This window comes from Pseudopipra pipra, chromosome 5, assembly GCF_036250125.1.
Source record: "Pseudopipra pipra isolate bDixPip1 chromosome 5, bDixPip1.hap1, whole genome shotgun sequence".
NCBI lineage: Eukaryota > Metazoa > Chordata > Aves > Passeriformes > Pipridae > Pseudopipra > Pseudopipra pipra.
Genome location: NC_087553.1, coordinates 11741356 through 11759788, shown reverse-complemented (window position 1 = coordinate 11759788; position 18433 = coordinate 11741356).

Sequence of the window (18433 nt, the reverse complement as noted above, 5' to 3'; positions counted from 1 at the left end):
TGCGTTCATTCCATGTCCAGAAAGCCCCTAGCAGCCAACTCTTGCCAATAAATGCCATTGCAATTAATTTTTTTAAGTGCTACAAATATGGAAGAGCCTGAATGATCAGAAAGCATTTTGGGGGTTTTTTTGTTTGTTGGATCCAAGGAGACAAGCTGTTATTTTATTGCTCTGTGTAGATGCTCCTACTTTGATGGACAAAATGTCTAGAACAATTGGACAACAAAGTGACATAAATCCCAACAGAACAAAAATATATCCATTACCTACAGTATGTCCAGAATCAATCTCTTTGAGGGATGATTATGGTATTGACCTGAGATCTGTCAGTACATTTTCCTCTGAGAAGTCCCAAGTGCTTGTAGACAGAGCCCCTCTGGGGGTTATCTTTCATGTACACCAACATGAACTGAAAAATAAAAACTTGCCTTGTGTGTGTGCTTTCCATAGCTAGATTATAACAATTCATGTCTATTGAATTGTTAGCTCGATACAAGTTGTGCTAAAAGAATAAAGGAAATTAATATATATGGTACAAGGAATCTATGTCACCAAGTCCTCAGCAACTGAGACACTAAGCAAGTCACTCCCTAATATAAACTTTCTCACCTGAGTGCTCGGTCTACCTGGACAAACTTCAGTCAATATCTGAATAAATCTGGTAATTAGGATGGCAGCAGAAAGGAAACAAAAGTTGAACAGGGTGTAACCATCAACAAGAAACCCTTAGAGCCTAATGCATTGTAATTTCAATTTGTTACAAAGACCCTCATGTTCATCTGAAAGTAATACAAGCAGTTTTTTTTCAGATTGTCATTTGGTGTCTGGAGAAGATGCATCCAGTTTGAGTGCAGTAATTGCAAGTGGACCAACCACACAGAGTTGCCTTCGAAGATCACATAATCGCCCAGACCCAAATAACCATCCAAAGTCAAAGAATTAATTCACGTACAACAGCAGCATTCTGCTGGAGGGAAGAAAACCCTACAGAACACAAACCTTGTCACATAGCCCTGTGTGATGCAGATGAAGAATCACCCTCCTTATTCCCCTGGACACTAACCAAAATAAAGTCGGGAATTTTAGCGCACTGCTAACTAATAGGATTAAAACCAGGTACATGAAATCTGAGAACGTCTCCCGACACTTAAGGCTCTCTTGGCAGTCTGTTCATCAGACAGGAGGGAAACCATAATATGAGAAGCAGTATGACAAGCTAAACACCATAGCCCACGGCCTTCATGCAATCAGAACATCTCTATCATCCTGTTGTTTTCTCATCCACCCAGAAAAACCGTGATCAGCTGAGCAGTCCACAGTAAGTATTCAAAAGAAATGCATGCGCTGCTTCAGCCTTTAAAGAGTCAGAATCCCAGCTCTCCTTGAGCATAAAAGGGAAATTCAAAGGGAGTTACTCTGCTTGTGACACTCATTATTGCTGGGGCGGCTGGTACCTCGCCCTCAAGAACCATAAGACAGAATCTTTCTCTGGCCAGGATCCTCAGTACTTATATCACAGAGCTGGAGAGCCAAAGAGAGAAGAAGCTCACAGACAGGAGATGGCAAAGTTCCGCCAGGAATCCCAGCGCTCTCTATCCCATGTCAGAATAGGGCTGAGCATGTGTTATAATCCCAAAGACACCTGGTAATGCCAGATTTAGATTGCTTTCAAACCTTGTGATAGCATGCACTTGTGGTTGATCGTGCAACACAGTTCAGGCTTGGAAGCCACGCTTCCATTTTTCAAGAATCACTGGTCTGTCACAGAAGTTTTTTAAATTAAAACACTTGCCATAGAGACTAGAACTGTTTATAATCAGCATAAAGAGGTATAACTGTCCTAAACTCTTACATACAAAATGATTTTTACCTGACATTCTGCAGTCATTCCAAGTTTTAGCATCGTAAAAGCTTAGAGGAAGGGGCATGGATTGCACATTACAGTGTCTGATGCATTAAAAAGGATTTTTTTCAGTCATTTTATAGTACATCTGCAGGAGACTACTTTCAAGCTGGGACTATCACTTCATCAAATTGGAATAAATAAATATTTTGCATGCTTATAAACACGCATACGCAGAGTCCAAATATGCACACTGTGTACTTCTCTGCAAGAATTCACAGAATTTTCCAAGCATCAGTTGATTAACCAAAGAAAATTGTGGAAATGAGCACGAATGTTCCCATATCCATACTATAGTGGAGTAAAGTGAGGTAAAACCCCAACAGTGAGTGAATCTCTGGGTCCCTGACTGTCACGAGTACTGAGTGCCAGTCCTCAGCTAAGAGCTCACCCTGGCTCTGCTATAGGGTTTGCTTCTGCCCCAGCACTCCTCCTGAAGATCCTGCAAAGCACTTACTCATATTTAATCCTTGAAGTACTCTGGACCTTGCAAGATCAAGCCTCAATGAAATATTTAAGAGACATGCATACAAAACCAAAGGTTACTGACATCAAGAACAGCCAGGGAGTCTAACAAATGACTTTAAAAATAATGATACAAAGAGGAAAAAAACCAGCTTCTAGGGAAGAATAATTCAATCAAATGTCTTATATTTGAATTTGATGGATACCACGTAGTAAACCCCTGAAATTCTGTACAATGAACATCACTGCAGTGGGTGCATGGACAGCTGAAAAAAATCACATGAAAACTCAGGTTGCACTGGGAAATGCTGAGGTAACCAGCTACAGTAGCACAAAGGTTGCTCCTTTTTTACAAGTTCTATATAGATCTAATCAAGCTACTGTAATTTCAAGAGTGTTTTGTCACAGCTAGGAAAAAAATTCGTACCATAGAAACCTTGGTTTTACAAAAATAGTAGTTTCTGAAGTATGCTAATTATTTTATAATTATACAATGACTGAAAATACTTTAAAGGTAAACAGAAACAAGAGTGGATGGAAGCTGTGGCTTAAAATTGAGATGTGAGGCCTTTCAGCTGAAGCATGCAAACATTTTCAGCACGGCTTTTGATAGATTAATACATCTGTTTCCTCTTCTCTCCCCCTCCCCAAGTTGCATCAGAATTTAAGAGGAAAAAAAAAAGGCAAGAAAAAGGAAAAACAGTTATGGAAACGTACACAATGAACATTTAGTGGCCATATAAAAATTCTGAAGTTGTCATTATGACTATTTACATTACATTAGCACTCACTATATAATGCACACTATACAAACACAGAGATATAATCTCCATCCTAAAAAAAAAGTTTACTTTCTGAAGACAATGAGAATGAGAACCTGTACCCCCTTGCTGGGCTGGGTTTCTAGTCAACACCTATGGCTTTATTCACCAACCAGTTGTGCAGCCAAACAAGTGATCTCTGTAATGATACACAGCCATGGTTTCACGGCAGGGTTGTTTGTGTCATGGAAATACATTAAGTCAGATACACAATGGCAGTTACAAAATATTTTTGAACTGGTTTCATTTCCTTGTTTCTTCCATACTGTTGCTGGCAAAGGAAGCTCCTGAAGTCCCTACATTTCTATAGACCCTAAACAGGAATAGAAACAAACTAATTTAAAAGCAAATTCAGACATTTTTATATGAATTGCCCTCATTACTGAGGCTTGATGATCATTCCCATTAGCCTTCCATTCCATCCCTGAATGCATGGGCAGAACCATGAATGACAGAACAAGCTGCCTTCACAAGCTGAGGTACTCTCATACAGACTGTCCTGTCCTTTGCCTGATGTCCCAAGCCTTGCATAATCCTGGTTAGTTTGAGAGGAGGAGAGAGAGAGAGAGAGAGTAAGAAAATTATTACAGAGTAAATCATCTCATCCCTTTGCTCATGTCGACTTTTCCAGGCCAGTTATCAATGTCATCTGCATCATCTGAAGCAAGCTACAATTCAGTATGCTGGAAACTCATCAGGAACATAACCCAGGAAAAGAAAGGTCCAAACAAACTCACTCAGAAATTCTGTCAAATGTGACTATAGGCATTGCCGTGCGACTACAATGTGCAGAACAGGATCCTGACGGACCAGTCATAATGTATATAAATACTGATAGATCAGATCTGCCCAAAGTCAGTGCATTTGTTGGAAGACAGATGTATCTGCTGATGCTTAAACGCACAGAAAGCAACAGAGATCACAAATCACAGAATCCTCCATCCATTCACTACTGCAGTTCTGCCCTGGTTTTTACTGGGATAGAGTTAATTTTCTTCACAGTACCTGGTACAGTGCTGTTCTGGATTTAGGATGAGAATAGCATTGATAACACACTGATGTTTTAGCTGTAGCTGAGCAGTGCTTACCTTAAGTCAAGGACTTGCCAGCTTCTGAAGCTGCCCTGTCAGCGAGTGGGCTGGGGGTGCACAAGAAGCTGGGAGAGGACTCAGAGAGGACAGATGACCCCAACTGGCCAAAGGGATATTCCAGACCATATGGCATCATGCTCAGCATTTAAACCTGGAGGAAAGTTGGCCAGGAGCTCAGGAAAAGGCTGGGCATTGGTTGGTGCTGGGCAATAATTTTTCATTTGCATCGCTTGTTTTTCTTGGTGTTTATTTTTATCACTTTCTGTTACTTTCTTCTTCATTACAGTAATTTATTATTTTACTTTATTTAGATTATTAAACTGTTCTTCTCTCAACCCACGAGTTTTCTCACTTTTACCCTTCTGATTCTCTCCCCCATCCCACTCAAGGGGGAACGTGAGCGAGCGCCTGTGCGGTGCTTAGTTGCCAGCTGGGGTTAAACCACAACAAATTCCCTACTCACTCTTCAGCAGCACCTGAAGGAAACTCAAACCAGAGTGACTGCTCAGACATGATGATCTTCAATGTCCAAACAGCAGCCAACATAAAATTGAATTCAAGCTCCACCACAGGGCACGTTTTCAGCGTTTTTCGGGGGGGACGACGCTCGGGGATTTAACTGCAAAACTCCCATTATTAATAGAAGTCGCACGGCTAAATCCCCACAAAATATAGCGAAAATATCGCCTTACATTTCTCTCTGGTACCGCTCCTGATCTGTGCTGACAGTGCTCTCATCATGAATAACATTATGTCAGGCTGCCCAATGATTCCTGAAACTGTCAACAATGTTTAAAGTCAAGTTCTCCAAACTTTTTAAAAGTTAATCATCTTCACTCTGGAAGCATAAAAGTTGAATGCAATAGAAAATGTGCAGATTCACAGCAAGTTTTATTGACTTGCTGGCCAAAGACATCATCTAGCTGCTGAAACATTTACATACTACAAAGCACTATCTATAGAAAGACTGGCTTAAAGGCCAGAATATACATGAGATGGCAGAAAGAGTTGAGAAAGTATGGAGAATAGTGCATAGTGTACTTGATTTTACACTAAATTATAAAAGCCTTCAGTCAATCCAGTGTATGCAGTCAGCCTAGTTTGGGGAATTTGACTATAACACCATATACAAGCATAGCTAAGAAAGAAAAAGTCATGAGAAATCTTAATTTCCTTGTCTTTTTCTGTTTCAATCTGACTTAGAATGCCACTTTTTTTAAAAGTATGGAAAACCATCAATCCCTCCATTTCCCTTCATTTATTTATTTCTTTCAATTACTGCTCATCAATGTGACGAAAAATTCCACACTGAAAGCCTGGAGAAAGAGCAATCAATGTATGCAGGTCCACAGGGGGCACTAGTAAAGAAAATACCACCAAACCATCTTCTGAAAGGAAGCCAATCAACTTGACATTTTTAAATGGCTAAATTACAAATACACACATATATAAAATGTTCCAAATCGAGTGCCTGATAAATGTTGTATATACTTTAACCACCTATGCTTTACATTCTTTTTTCGTTACTTTTCACTTCTTTTTTGTTGTCTTAAAAGGGTGTTTTCAGCAATAATGACAATAACTTGTACTCAAGACCCTCAAACTATTGACCTACACATAGCCAAGCATACAACTAAATATTAGCAGGATCAGGAGTAGAATAAAATCTCTCAAATATGCAACAAACATATAGCAATTAACAGGAAAACTAATTTTTTTTCCTGCTTACTCAGTTATTAATTTTACAGGAATTATAGCAGGTACCACATTCAAAGACAGAAAGTAAAAAGTAGATTTGCATCTAGAGGATGGCTTTGTAAAATTGCTCAAGGAGAATCACTGTGGGAGGGGACTTAACAGAGTTCCATCAAATATCTACTGCAAAGCATGTTAATTGACTGCAGTAGATATTTGATGGAACTCTGTTAAGTCCCCTCCCACAGTGATGCTGTAACTTTTCTGTAACCAATTTTTTTTTTCCTAAGGTCATAGTACTTCCTTGAAAACCAACCCTTTCTCCTGTCATCATCTATCACGGGAAGTATGTGCATGTTGGTAAACACTAAGCAGGAGACAAAATTCTAGTAATTTCATAGGAAAACCTGTTTAACTTTTAACTGCCTGATTGTACAGACAGTCACTCCAGACTCCAGGAGTTGATCCAAACCGAACTGACTTACTAAATCTTTTGAGATTCACCCTTCATTATTCACAAATCTTCCAGTGATCTAATCAAAAGATCACACTGGATCACATTGGCATTCACTTTTGAAAATTTGAGATTTAATGCCCAGAATGCATCAGCTGAATGCACTGACGGAGTCCAGAAACAAAAAGGCAAAAAAAAGAGGACGCAGGATATGTTATTTTATAATACCAGGACTATTATGCCAAGTTTGCATTTTGGGACTTAATTTATGATTTTCTAATAGTATTTGCTGGCAACATTTCTATTTTATTCTATGGACTGTTGAACCAAAGCATTTGACAAAGCAGCCAACAAAATCTCTGTGCACTGTATTGAAGTCCTCTTCAAAGATCTCTAACATATGTTTCGTGAAGAAATAGAGGGTGTATCTGTCAGCTTCTCTCAAAAGCTAATAGAGAACAGTTTCATTTGCAGAGGAAGGCACAGTTATTGTGCTGGTTCCATATTAACCTGGGAAACCCTTTAAACCAAGGATATTTTCTCAAAATCTGTTTCTACTGGTCTTTTTCACTTTTGAAGGAGCAGAAAGGGATGAAGTAGAACAGAGAGACAGTCTCACATGATAGGGCCTGTCTTAAAGAGAGCTCTTATCAGGAGGAAATTTATTCAGTCATGAGAATCTAAACATAGCTCCCTGTTCACAGAGAAAATACAAATTATACACAAGAGTCCTCTCATTTTGGCACTGGGTAACCGTGGATAAAAATAAAGGAATGAAGAAGTAAAAGTGATCAGCAACTGTTTGCTTGAACTCCTTTCCAATTGCCCCCAGTCAAGCCATTGATGTGGTGTGGCCTAGAAAGGGATAAACCAAATTACTATCTACAACTCGTGTATACAGAACAATGGTCTCTTAGACTGTATTTGCTCCAGAAAAAGGATTTTCTCTCTCTTTTCCTCCCATCCTTTCTTCTCTATTGTCAGAAACGAGGTAACTATATTAGTGAGAGAGAAACAGAGAGGCAGAGAGGTGGTTATTCAATAGCATCACGTCCTCTGATAGCCAATACACCCCAATAATTTTGTCATCTCAGGGGATCCAGCCACAGCATGCATCTTCCATGCTTGCCAATAATTACACTAACATTCAATCCTGTACCATGCAAATTCCCTCTACCAAAAAGATATGACATTTGACATGCTACTGCAATGTGACTAAAATGCTTTTAGATCCAGCCTATGCTGTTCAGCAGAGCAACTGCAATAAAGGAAATACCTATCGAATATATAGAAAAAAAATATTGACAGTGAGGGAGGTACAGCATTGGACCAGGTGCCTAGAAATTGAAAAAGATCCTGAACAACCTGAACCAATTTCCAAGTTGGCCCTCCTTTGAGTGGAGGGTGGAACCAGATGGCTTTCAGAGGTTCTTTCCAACCTAAATTCTGACTCTAACCATGGTTTAAACAGCCAAACTGTCCACTGCTAGTGGCTAATTGTGGGCTTGCTTATGTAGCAAACATTTGCAATGCATCCTATGCTCCCAGGGAAATTTCTCATTAAGTTGAAAGGGAAGGTAAAATTATCTAAAGAAGTGCCAGATCAAGAAACATGAATTACTATAACTTGTCCCTCTGAGTTCTTCATATCTCTTCAAACTCCTATATAAAAAATAATTACCAATTCTTAGAATAACACAGATCTTCATCCTTGCAATGATTATTCAGAAATTATTTTGGTAAAGGAGTAGGTTTGCCAAGACAAAATTCATTCAGGGGTTGCTTCAAGCTCTGCTGAATGTTTATATCAACTTTTATGCAATCTGACATTCCCAAAAAGAACTGACAGTAATGGACTGGAAACACAGGGAAACCATTACAGAGCACAGAAAAAAAGAGTTTCAAAAGAAACAGAATTTAAGAGCTAAATTTCTTAAACTGGCTCTGATAAGGGACTGGCCTGAACAGAAACCCTCTGAGGAGCTTTCAAACTAACAAGATGCCACTCTGGGTTGCTCCAAAACGTAACACAAAAGTTGCAATGTGAAGCTGCAGCAATAGTCCCCTCTGGGGTTTATTTTGTCAGATTTGACAGGCCTAGGCAGATTTTACCAATTAGAAATAAAGACAGAAAGACCTTCCAGGGAAACATTAGAGTCTCCAGGAATAAGGTCCTGGTGATACTCTCTGGAAACCTGTCCCCATCCCATGCTCCAGGCTGGTGTTAGGGGGGCAGCAGTTCACTGGTGCCACAGTTTGTGAGGCTGCAGTGCCGAGCACATCTCACCTTCACCATCTCAAAAAACCCAACTGGTTGGGGCATTAAGAAATCTGAGTTGTAAACCAGGTCTATCTAGACAAGCATATAGTACTGCAGACCTTAGCAGCAGTGCCAGGACATGAGAGGAAACAGAGTCTTCTTTGCAATAACAGATCTCCTCCATTCTAAGAAAATGAAACAGATGTGTACTTAGAAGTGCACACACAGAAACAGCATTCCTTGTTGTGATGACAGTGGTACAGAACTGACAATAAATGCCCCCACCTTTTATGCTGGGGCTGCAGCAGTCATTGACCTTTCCCCACACTTTATTGAAGAATTCTGCATGTGTATTCTTCCATCTCTGCAGCTCCAGGATTCAAAAAAGCCCTTCACGCTTGGGCCAGCCTGGACTTTTTTTTCCTAAAATGCTTTTTTGATTCTTGACTCCTGATCTTCTGAGACCTAGTGAAACCAGATCAGAACAAACCATGCTTTTGTTTCTCCCCAGCAGTCACTTAAACTGACATTGCATTTTCTTCTTTTTTTCTCTTTCCTTGATAATTCCTAGCTGGAGATAATGCTCTTTGGTGCCCAAATGCATACACCCCAGTAGGAGTAATATGACTATCATGTTATGATGTCTGTTTAACAAAGAGTTAAGTGAGGACAGTGTGATCCTGTCCACACTCCATCACTATCAACCTTTTCCACAAGATGAGAGAATAATGTAGGCCAAGAAAAGCTATTGAATGCCCCTCCCCACCCATCTTCAAGAACAGGAAGGCTAACCCTGAAGTCTCTCCAAATTATAATGTAGTTCAGAGTAAACTTCTTAACTTGTTATGTGGAGTCATGCTGGTTCTTTCTACTAATGGGTGAAAATTTCCACTCCACTACAATTTAGGGCATTCTAATTGTTCAGAATTAACATTATTACTAAAATACAAAATTGCTATTTAAACAAGCTTGCAAAATATTCCTCTTCCTTTCTTTATACTGCTAAGTCTTTAGTTGCTACTTCACCAAATCTTTGCCTCAAACAGTAGCATTTGTGTACTGAAAAGTATTGTCCTTCTCTTTTTTGGACATGGATAACACAGAGCCATCCTTCCCCCCTCACCTCATTTTAACGTGTTGCAGAATTACTGTGGACATTCTCATCAGAGCTTGTAAAACAACAGCTACAACAGCTAACAGTGGGCTAATTTGTCTGTGAGGTGACAACTGCTCCATCCAAATGTCTGCAAAACATCTCAGCAAGTCTCTCCAATTAACAAAGTCAAGTAGGATTAATTTAATTTTCACATGAGAGTTCTTCTCAGAAGAACTGGTTCGGGTGTACCCAACAAGGCACTTATTGAAGCAGAATAGGTAAGGATTAAAAGTTCTCCATATATCCAGAGCTCTGCATCCAAGCATCTCAAACTCTTCCTAAGTCCTTAATTAATTAAGACTCAAGTTATCCTCCACGGCAGAGAAATATAGCTTTGCCAACTTTACAGGTCAAGGTCTGAGGCAGAAGTAGACCAAATTAATTGGCCAAGATCCCACAGAAAGCACTTGGCAGAACTAGAAATTCAAATGACTTCACTTCCAAGGTGTCTCGCTCTGCCCACCCAAACAAGCAGCTGTACCTTCATTCATTCTTTCCTCCTGAACATCTGTAATTTTTTAACATGATGACCATCATTTCCAGTCAGAGGGAGCAACACACAGTCACTGAAGCAGCTCTTAGAAGTTTCTTCAGAGGAAGAAGATATAAGAACAGTACTTCAGAGCAATGCAGAATAGGAGGTTTAGAGTTGTTCACCTGATACTTGTTCTGATTTTATCAGCAGCACAGTCCAGGGTTGGAAAGCTCAGATAAGCTAAAATTGGTAACTTTGATATTTTTGTGACTTTATGTCATCATCCATAATGCTACCATATAGTAAAACATTATACATGATGACATAACACCTGGAGAAAGCATTATGCTTATCAAAAGGCTGTGGGTTTAGCCAATTCAGTTCAAGAGCTCATGAGCATTTCTGAGCTTTTAGCTAGGCTCTATCAGCTCTGGTTATTACCCCCGTCCCTTTTCTGGCAAGCTGCTCCAAAATAAGAAGCAAATAACATGGCTGCATTGTCTACCCTATGCAAAAGCCATGCAAGGGTTTAATAGTTTGATGCACAACAAGAAAGATATAGGTTGTTGTCATCTGTTAAGCCATGACCTTGTGAAGGTAACCAGAAAGAAATTAAAAACAAAAATGAAAAAAAAAAATCACACTGCCCTGCCTTCACAGACCTTTGCCTTTTGTGTGAAGGCAGCTATAAAACATGTGTCAGGGAAGCCACAATATTGCTAACGAGTGACAGTGGAAGAAAAGTTGTCTCTGTCGCTCGGAAAATCCCCATCACATCTACAGCAGACGCTCCCAGTCAGCAACTGTTTAGTCAGAAGTTTTAACCGACTCCTTAAATTCACCATCTCTGGGGCCTTGCTGCTTAATAAAGACTACGGGGTGTTGAGAAGCACAGTATATTATTTCATTAAGTGCTTTTCGGGAGAAGGGGATTTAGAAGTAAAACTGCTGGCTTTGTGTGGCAAGGTTACGACCTTTGACAACTTTGGAGCTTATCTCTTTCATCTTCCCACTCCCCCGAGACCCCGAACTTGTGGAGGGATGGAAGCGGGTAAGCCGGGGCCAGACAGAGTCCAGCATTGTTGTGGGGCTGCCTCCTCTCTCTCTCCCTCTCTCCCCTTCTCTCTCTCTCTCTCCCTCTCCCTCTCTCTCTTTTTTTTCCCCCCTAAACAAAACAGATCTGAACTGAGCCAAGGAAACAAAAATGTATTGTTCCTCGCAGATGGAAGCGAGTGTCGCCTAGGTAACCAGATTAATCTCCTTTTTCTCTCCCTTCCTCTCTTGTAGTGCGGTAATCGGTGGGCTCTTTTCACAAAAAAGCCAGCCTCAAAGCTGGGGCTCTAACTAGGTTCCTAATTAGCTGCAATTTACAATGAAGACAACATGATGAGATAATAGAAATTTGCAAAATAATGACATACCTCAGCAAAATATTCCTCCTCCTAAGAACCATTTTTATACAAAAACAATAAAGAGGGCCCTTCTAAAGCAAAGCTGGAAAATGGTGGTGTATTATGTGACACAGAACATTATTGTTCGCCTCTTGTTCCCCCAATCAACAGCTTATTGTTTGGCATCTTAAATAAAAATGACTCAAATACAGGCCACATAATGATCTCCATTGCGCTAATACACTGTATATACAGAGTAGTCAAAAATGTACCCAAGCCAAGGCCAGTGGGGCTGATAAAGTACCAGGGCCCAGAAAGGTAATTTACAATACAATGCACTATTAGTACTGGTCTTAATCACACATATCTTTCTGATTTCTGTCAGGATGCGCTCTGACATCAAAAAAGGGCACCCGAACAGGGGGCAGCTAGTTAATGAAATATGATGGATCGCATTTGTTTTCATGTGGTGGTGAGCTCAAACGAAGCAGCCTCCAGACTGTTAGCCAACAGTCTTCTCTTGTGCAACATCAAAGGCTCCCATTGACGAGGGGGGGAGAGGGAGGGCGCGGGAAGGGGGATCGCGGGGAGACAGCGCAGAGGGAGGAGCGCCGAGCAACTCAAAGGACCATTAAATCGTAATCTCTACCTTATGTCCGAAAGGGGAGAGCACAGAAATGGAACGGGCCGGGGCCAACCTGCCACTGGTTTCAAGGGGAAGGAGTGTCAGCACCTCCACACACGGTGGAGGAGAGGCTGGTGCACCGCTGCTGAAATTTGGCGTTTTGCTGCACAAGAGTGACTTGTCATTGCAGACGTGAGGAGTACATCCCTGCTGGAGCCAGAGGAGAGAGGACAGTTCAGGGCAGTTTTGATCCCCACAGAAATACTTAATAAATAGCAACAGATTGTCTAAAACTGTCAGGAAGAACAGCAGCAGCAGAAGTCCTTCCTTTTTTATGCGTGGACTCATCAGTGCTGACTGGTGCAGCTGCAAATATTCAAGAACTACAGATCAATGGATTGTCCCTCAAATAAGTGCAACTATAGCCACTTTGGGCAAGGATGGGAAAGCATTATCACACCCCCTGGTCTGGTCTTTTGGTTCCTGAGTATGGCAAGAAGCCTAATTTCCTTCACAGAGTAACTGAAAAAAAATGGGAAATGTCTTATTATACAGAGCACACCAACTGCTGAAAACCACTGACAGGGTACCTGGCCCCAGCTGTACAGCAAGGTCCTGCAAGACAGTTCACGTCAAGGGTTAAGCATCCCAAGAAGCACTGTGATACAACTGCCATCTGTTTATACAACTTCTTTCATCTTTAAGGATCTCAAAGCACTTAAATGGTATTATGACTTTGCTCAGGAGAGCTACTGAATACATCAGTGATGAACATTATGCTGTAACAATGATAAGGGGAAGAAGGAGATTTTAGAAGTACCCCAAATATGCCCATTCTAATGACCACTGCCATGAGACAGAACAGACTGGGCTTTGGGTTTTAAGATGTTGTTCAAAACACTCACACAAGAAACACATGGGGGTACCTATTCATCCTGAGACCCGTTGGAAGTGTAATGTGACACCTTTAAATCAACAGCAGTGAACATTCAAACAATAATAAAAAAAAAAAAAAAAAGAAGCATGCAGATTTAAAACACAGAATGGCACTAAAAGTCAATTTTCATTCTGGAATTGTGTCTGCTAGAAACAAACATCTATAAAGATTTCTAGGAAAAAAGAGAACAAGGTGACAAATGGTAAGCTTTCAGTCTCTAAATGGAAATAAACAACAGTAAGTGATTTGATTGTCAAGTTCTCATGTGCTTACTCAATATTATTCTCTCCATGCAAAATCTGATTCAATTGCAGGATAAGGTGTTATTTAACGTAAGAGCATCAAAACTGGTTCTGAAAAACAAAATAATGTGTAAGGTACTTGAACTGGTTGTCAGGCAGCCCTACTCCAACCAATGCTGAGCATCTTCTTATCCCATTGACTCCTCCCAGCACGGGAGCTGGCAATCTACCAGAAGTATCCTGACACACAGGATCAGGCAGCACCTAAGAAAAGAGCAGGAAAGTGAAGAAAATGCCTTTGAACCTGTGAACCCAATTCAGGGTAAATCCTGTGTTGACGTTACTGATCACAGAAGTCACTAGTGCTTCTTTGCACCACTGAAAGCAAGGCCTAAAGATTTGTGTTTTAGCTTGTTTTTTGTTTCCACATACTATATACATTTCTATGGAAGGCTGAATATAGACTGTCTTTTTCAGGCTCATCTAAAAAAGCAGACCCAGTTTACAATTTAGATTTCTAAACACAGAAATAAGCTTTTACCTGGTACATTTTTCTCCTTTGGAGTTTACACCTTAATCTATCTAGAGGTTTTATCTTTGCATTCTTAGATAACCCTGTGTGGAACAGCCACTGCACATCAAGCATTTAGAAAAGCAGGAACAGTGTTGCTGCCCTGTGTATCCTGTGCCAGAGTCAGAACAGTAGCTCTATATCTACAGCCTGGTATAATTAACACCAGCTTGCCATTTTACACAGAAACATTAACTCTTCCAAGCAAGTGCTTCCCCCATCCATCCAGCTTCTTGGATGGATGAAATAAGTCAGTAAGTTAGTTTCCCACAATTACAGAGCTCTATCTGATATTGCAGGCACACAGCACAAACTGAATTCAGTGGGATTTCTGTATATTCAGCATCTGAAGGTTTGGGACTATAAATATTAACCTTTCTCCAAAGCAATCATATCCAATGTACCACACCATAGGAGGCCAAAACACTGGGCCTGATCCTGCAATATGAATCCTGTCATCCCTTTCTTATTTTTTTTTTAAGCTAGCAGAACTATTTGTGTAAATAAATGGGCACTCAGTGCATTTTCTTTTCCAGCATCCCAAGTGGCTGGCACAGACTGAGTTATACAGCATGAATCTAACTGAGATCATCTACACTGTTCCCCTGGAACAGCACCTGAGCCCTTGTGGCCTTGAACTGCTCTGGAAGTACAAATTTACAAGCAGCATTTGAAACATGACTCAAACGTCCTCCAGTATGAGCAAGACTTGGTGTGTGACACAACTGGCTCGCTTTTATTTTATTATCATTATTACACCACTCCCAGGCTTTGGAGACCTTTGTGTGTCTCAACACATTTCTTTAGCATCTCTTATAGCCTTCAATCTTCCTGCATTTTCTACGTCTGAACCAGTAGCAAACGGCGAGAAAAAACTACATAAACAAGTGGGTTCACGCAGGACACAAGAAAATCCATGCAGCTAACTTAAGTTTAATGCTCTTCAACTCTATTCCTCCTTCCCTTGCCCCTGGCCCCCAGGGGAGGTGGGAGGAATGGTTTAAATCAATAACCAAAGGCTTCAATTTTACAAACCCTTGAGCCATTAGAGCTCTGAGTCCTTGGTGCACCAGGCATAACCTCCCCTGCCCCTGCACACACATACACACACACATAACACACACATAAAAAAACCCTCCCAGCCTGGCATTAAAAACCTTCACTCAGTGCTCCTTACTTAAAGGAAGAAAACAATTAAGTGAAACCTTGAAGTAATCTCATTCTGCCTATTTAGCCTCTTCATCCCTCAATGTGTGGTTAGTAAGTGTTGCAATCAGGGGCTAAGGCCTGCTATCATTCGGCCTTAATTAAAAAAGACACAAGCAGTGGAGCTGTGAATTAGAAATGTAACAACGCACTACCCCTGATTAATTCGAGGCTCATGTTGGATTAATAACTCCAAACAAAGAACAAAAGGAAATTGTTATGCGAATTGCAGTCCTCCCAGGCCAGACAAAGGTCAAATCACAGGATTTCAATTTCATCCGGAGTCGCTTAATCAACTCCCTCGGAAGGAAGACCATATGCAGTCCTGAAAGCTGCCCATTGTAGTCGTCTTGTCACTGGACCTGAGAGACGGCACAGAGATAATCCTAACTATTCCCCATCTTTTCTCCTTCTTGTCTGTTTCTTTTCTTTCTCAGTTTCTTTTTTCTTTTCCCTCTTTTTTTTTTTTTTTCCCATTTTGACAAAACCCCTTCATTAGGGCTAATGATTAAGGAATAAGGACACTATCTGTCAGAAAGCAGCTTTTGTGGCTGCTGCCCCATGGAAGCTCCCTGGCTCTGACTGCCCATGCAGCTGCAGAGGCAGTTCCTCATTTTGAGGGGGGTCTTCTCCAGCAGCAGCAGAAGCCACAAACTGCTGTGCTTCATTCAGCATCACACAGTCACATACAACAAACAGCACTGGGGGACTGTAAAACAGGATGTGTTGTACACCTTCAGTGCTCTGCCTACATCTTAATACGGGGGTCTTGTGGGTACATTAGGTGGGGAAGAAGGATATTCCCACCCTGAAGACTTATCTGACCAAAACTAAGCCACAGAGCATAAAATCCCATATTTCCTTGCTGTTCACACCCCCAATAAAATGATGATAATGATGAGGGAGCAAAGCAGCCATCAGTCTTCATGATCTAAAATAAACTGTCCCTCCAGTGAGCAGATACAGAGCATGTCCCCCCACTCCTCACCGAACTTGACTTCTCAAGTAACTCACACAGCAGGGCATTTTATATGGACTGTACAGTTATTCTACATAAAGAATAAAGAAAAGTCCAAGTCTGCCCCTCATGCCAAGAGCAAGCCTATAGACACTGAAGAGGAACAAGAAAGAAACTTCGAGGTGGAGACCTGCAACACGGAGATCAATTCCTGCCCCCCGCCTCCCAGCAGGCTCTCTGCCCATCAGCACAGTAACATCAGTTTGCCACACAGCTGCCTGCAGCTGGCCCAGCCTGGATGGGGCAGGTATCCTCTCTCAGACAGATCCCTAGTGTTTATACACAACATTTCAAAAGCCAAGCTGGAATTTCTCAGGGTTTCATTTGCTGGGGTTTTTTTTGTATATTCTGTAACAGCAACACAGTTCAGGACCAAATTTGCTTTCTTCAGCAATCAGCTCCAGCAAGGAGCCAAGAGCCAACAACACTTCCCACCTTGATACAGACCTTTTGCTTAACTCAAACAAATCTCTCCTGATTTACAGGGAAATGAGGTACAAAGATTTAAGCAACAGTTCTCTTTTAATCTCAAATTCTGGTCCCAAACATATTCTATGTATGAACTCATTACTGTAGGATTGCTGACAAATGCTTCATGACCCTCTGACTTGATTTTGCCAAGAGATACCTTAAAGCCCAATAAAACCACCCAAAACCTGGTACTAGTACCTGGCACTGTACCAGTAGCTTCAAAACCTGAAGGCACCAATGGATAAGAGTTAGGATTCACATATTAAAACACCTTGGGAATTGCAGATGCAGATTCTGTAGAAGTCTCTTACCTGTGTTAGGCGCTGAAATAAAATTGTAGGTCACTCGGTGAACTTAAAAGAAGATCCTGTTTTGACTTTCAGCTTGGGATCATCTCCATTCAGTTCTGTCAGAAACTACACTTGGTCCTCTTTCCCAGGGGCTGCTTACACACCTGCTGTCTCTGAATTAGCTGTTGGAGGGGAAGAAGTGGTTCGTGAATTGCCCTGTTCTGAACCCCTTTCCCCCCCAGAAATATTCCACTTTTAAATACTAACCCAGTAAAATGACTATTCAACTTCTCTGATGCTTTCCTTATAAGTATCAGTTCACTCTTACTTTACATATTGATTTCTTAGCATGCAACCAAAAATTAAAATGAAATACATACTGTGCCATGGAAAAGGAGAGTCACATACTCAGAAACTCTTTTGCCTGTGTTATACCACGTTATTAAATCCAAATTATATGGAATGCAAATTCTGCTAGAAATAAATCTCTCAAGCATTCTACCAGCTCCAAAAAGTAAGAATAATTTTTGAAATCTGTTACTATTAGAAGCTCAGCAACATGCACTACCAGCTATTTTAGCTACTTCTACTCTTCAGTGCAAAAGTAAAATACAAGTTTTAAGTGTGCAGCTCCAAAACTTTAGCCTATGTACTCGTTTGTCAAAGAAGGCAAACTGTGCACACATCCCAGTAAGAATAAATGGGAGGACAAGCTTGTCCTTTTCCATTATTCTTACTACAGGTGCTGTGGAGCTGTTCCTCATCTCCTTGTCCCAAGGAGACATCACCCTCTTAGAAGAAATCCTCCTGCTTTATAATAAATTCTGAGCCTCAAGTTATTATTATTCTGTGGTATGAAACAGAATCACAGAATGGTTAAGGTTGGAAAGGACCACAGTGGGTCATCTGGTCCCACCTCCCTGCTCAAGCAGGGTCATCCCAGATCACATTGCACAGAATTGCATCCAGATGGTTCTTGAATATCTCCAGTGAGGAGACTCCACAACCTCTCTGGGCAATCAGTTCCAGTGCTTGGTCACCCACACAGTAAAAAAAAGTTCTTCCTCGTGTTCAGGTGGAACTTCCTGTGTGTCAGTTTGTGCCCATTGCCTCTTGTCCGACTGCTTGGCACCACCAAGCAGAGCCTGGCCCATCCTTTACACCTTCCCTTCAGATACAAATAGACATTGATGAGGTCCCCTCTCAGTCGCCTCTTCTTGAAGCTGAACAGGTCCAGCTCCCTCAGCCTGTCCCTTCCCTAAAAGAGATGTCATTTATCTATATGCAATAATTCATTGTATATAGATAAATGACAGTAGCCTTTTGAGTACATACAGTTAAAGACTTTACAGTCCTTGACTC